This window comes from Spinacia oleracea, chromosome 4, assembly GCF_020520425.1.
Source record: "Spinacia oleracea cultivar Varoflay chromosome 4, BTI_SOV_V1, whole genome shotgun sequence".
Classification (NCBI taxonomy): Eukaryota; Viridiplantae; Streptophyta; class Magnoliopsida; order Caryophyllales; family Amaranthaceae; genus Spinacia; species Spinacia oleracea.
In genome coordinates, this window is record NC_079490.1 from 153594258 (window position 1) to 153598198 (window position 3941).

The 3941-nt window shown below is 34.9% G+C and overlaps 1 long non-coding RNA gene across 1 annotated transcript; it reads left to right on the top strand.

Moving 5' to 3' along the window:
* The first annotated feature begins 1084 nt into the window (after positions 1-1084).
* Positions 1085-3550, top strand: LOC130472578 (uncharacterized). Its single transcript, XR_008933173.1, has 5 exons — positions 1085-1244; positions 1375-1508; positions 1595-1648; positions 2434-2508; positions 3354-3550. It is a non-coding gene; the product is annotated as an uncharacterized lncRNA (long non-coding RNA).
* Positions 3551-3941: the final 391 nt, after the last annotated feature.

The following is a 3941-nucleotide window of genomic DNA, read 5'->3' on the forward strand; positions in this document are numbered from 1 at the left end:
TTTTCGTGTCAAGTTTCGGGACGAAACTTCTTTTAAGAGGGGTAGATTGTAATCCCCCGTAAAATTATAAATATTACTAATATATTTTAACGTATAGTTAATTATATTTAAATAGAATTTACGAATTTTAGAAATAAATATGTAAGTAACGAATATTTATTTTTATACGTTTTAAATATTTCAACGATTTATGAAATCAAAATAATTTTAGAATGTTATGTTGAAAAGAAATCGAATTACGAAAACCGTTTGAATTTGGAAAACAATCCTAATTGGTTTGGATTCAAACACTTATGCTCAATCCTAGTTCTAGCCCAAATTGGTAAAGCCCAAATAAATAAACCTACTTTCAAAAAAATAAAAAATAAATAAACCCAAAACAAACCCAAACCCCTTCCACGTGAAACCAAAGATCTCAAATCCCTCCTCTTGTTTCAGCATTTACGTAAAAGAACTCCTGCTTCTCTCTTCTCCCTTGTCAGCCGCCGCACCACTCCCACTGCTGGACCACCACCTGCACCGACGACCACCGTCGACCCTCGTGGTAACTCCTTCTTCCTCTCTCTTCTTTCGGTTGTCTTGCCCTGCTCCTCCTCTTCCGTTTTCCTCCTCTCCTTACTTGTTTCTCTTTTTGTTTACGCGCGACAGCCACCAACGCCGCACCACCGCCACGCACTACTACATTTAAAGGCTTATTGTAACGACGAAATTGTAACACGTTCTCAAGGCGTTACATAAAAGGGGTCTATTGTAACAGTTCCACAGATCCATGCCTAAAACCTTAGGCTATTGTTTTTTTGGTTCTACTACGAGGAGTTCCCACCGCCTTCGGCGAGGTAATCTCCCGTGGGAGTTTGCATGGGTACCTCGATGGGCAGCATCCCTCCCAGTTGAGATTTTTTCCATTCCCAAGGCTCGAACCCGAGACCTTGGTTAAGGAGCAAGAGGCCCTTAACCACTCATGCCAACCTCAATTGGTATAAACCTTAGGCTATTGTAACAGTATGTGCATAGTATTAAATTTTACCAAGTACCATTACATTAGGTGAAGCTATATTGTAACGGGTTTGATATTTTAATTAAAAAGTATAAGGCGCTAGATTAAAAAGGGGGCGGGATTCCAATTTTCCAATTCTTTGATATTGAAATTTCTTTCAACTTTTCCCTCAAAAAATTCTTCACCCTAACTCAGACTAATATCGCAAATGTCGATACCCACCATTGCTTCCCCATCTTCTCCTCTGGTAACTGCATCTCCCTATTCGACGTCGTCTGGCTCTCCCATCCATCTCCAACTTCATATCTTCCTTTCTTTTAAAATTTAGGGGTTTCTGCTATTTGGTTCAAGTTCTGAATTTCTAGGGTTCTTTGCAGAATTGAACGAGAAGAGAAAAAATTGGCGATCTCCTCTATTGCAAATTCAAGCAATCGCAATTGAACGTTTTTCACTAGAAGGTGCTCGACAATGGCAGTTACTTGATCGTCTTCCTCCCAAACCCCCCTTTGAGGTATTTCTCTTTCCCTCTTTCTCCTCACCTTTGTTAATTCTCTTAATTATTTCTAATGTGTTTCTATAACTCGTCAATTTGTGCAGATTAAACATCACGAGGTTGCAATTGTAAAGGTCAACAATCTACCTTCTTCTAGGGTTAGATTCTAATTTAACTCTTTTACTTCCAATTTTCATGGTATTATGAATTTTACATGCCTGATTAAATTTCATTTCAATTGCGGTCAAGTAATTCTATGGCATTCCATTCCTGTACTAGTAGTCCTTCAATATTAATGTGTGACAAGCTGTAGAATTTACAGCCAAATAGACCAAAACTTACATAGGGATTGGTTATTGGGTTATAGAGAATTGGAGATGGAACATAGAGAAGTTGATTTTTAGGTTAAGCATTGCTATTATTGATTTGTTTTTCCATTGAATAAAGAGGAAACTAAAAATAAATTTTGACGCAGTAGAAGTCCTTTGACAATTGATATAATTTACATGTTCAATGGACTTATTAAAAAGCTAAAAAAGTTGTAGGTTTGTGAAATTTTGGACACACAGAGTACTGATTTTAATGTATTTATCTTGATAGGAAAAACATGTCATGATTTGGGATGTTATGTTAATAAAAATCCAATTGCAAGTTATTATCTTATTTCATGTAGGAAACAATATCTTTATTAAGTTATAATGCTATTTGCTTCTAATTTTCTCACTAATTTATGATAGTTTGTCAAAATGGAAGAGTGCGAGTTGCTTAATAGCCGATCCTGTTGACATATCACTTGGCTCCTAGGTTATGGTATACTCATGCTTGTGTTGTTTATTGTTTCTTTGTGTTTACATTCCGGGATATGTTTGGTGCTCTGTACTACTGGCATATTTGTATGAAACTTCTAAAGTTGACCTACTGCAAAATTAAAATGGTTGGACAGGTCAACCTGAAGGAATACCTGGACCGAGTTTTTTTCTATGATGCAGTGATGAATGAGGAAGCTTCAAATGATAAGGTAAGATGATGTTAAAGGGACGATATGCAGTGATGTCAATTTGTTTTCTTGCATCTTGTTGGATCTTTTAAAGTGACAGAGTTACACGATAAATTTATGGTTTAGGTGATTGATTACTTTATGAAACACACCATATTGTCGTGCTTGTGATTTCATCAATGGGTTGTCCTACTAATGTTACGACTTTGGGTGTTGAAGTTCTTTCTGATGTTGTACAAGCTCTTAAGGAAGCTTTTGATGTTTTTTTTAATGACAATATTGCTAACTTGTTGGTAGTATAAGTGATGAGCTGGTGGATCATTTTGTGAAGGTATTCTCAACAATTACGGTATTGAAAAGCTAAGTGATGTATTATCGATTTATCGGAAACTCACTTGAGAAGGGTGAAGGATAGCTACTGTATTTTGATGTAGTCTAAAACTCACTGCAACCCGCAAGATGTGTATGATGGAACTTAATGTTTTTATAGAAATATAATAGAACTTGCTATTTTCTCATTTTTTGTCTACACTTGCTTAAATCATTGTGGTATGCTTTTGTTATTTTCTCAATATTATTGGTCTGCTTTCTTTTTCTAAATTTCGGAATTAGTTGAGGTTAAGGTTGAGTTTGATTTGTGTTACTCTTTGTTAGCCTGCACTTCCTTGTTAATTGTCTTGTTGAAGTGGCTTCTACATACAGATACACTTTCTTGCTTGACCTTTTCTTTCAGCATTTCATTTTCAAAATAAAAATTAGAAAGCTTTATTTGTTTTGTTCTAATGCATGTCTTTTCATTAATAAAGATATGACATAGGTATGTACTTATTAAATAATTTGACATGCCTTTCATTTTTAATTTGCAGGGACTTCGGTTGAAAAAATTAAGCCAAGTGAATGACATCTTTATTTACTTTATTTTGTTAGATGAATAAACATTTGATTAGTTATTTATTTGTATGTTTTGTATTTGTTAAGTTTAGAAACTTGCTAATGCAAGAGGATGTAATGTATGAATTATTTTTGAAATAATAGAATTTCAATATCAATATTTGTTCCTTAATTACTACGTATTCCTACGTTTATAAAAAAAAAAAAAAATCAAAATATACAAATATTGTAAAACAAGTATTGTAATTGATAATATCATAATATTCAGAAATGCCAGTACATGCATTCCAATAGTTTTGGAAGTGTCGTTACCTTTCTATTGTAACGAGGGTTAAACCTAGTGTAACACTCTGTCCTTGATAATAGCAAGCGTTACAATAGGCTTCTAAAGCCGTTACAATACATCTTACCCTGTTACAATAGGTCTATTGTAGCGGCCGCGGATGTAACGAGTGGAATGGCGTTACAATAGGCCTATTGTAACGGAGTTAGGCCTTTTAGAAACGAATTTCGATGTTACAATAGGCCTTAAAATGTAGTAGTGACGTTGCCGCCCAGCCTGC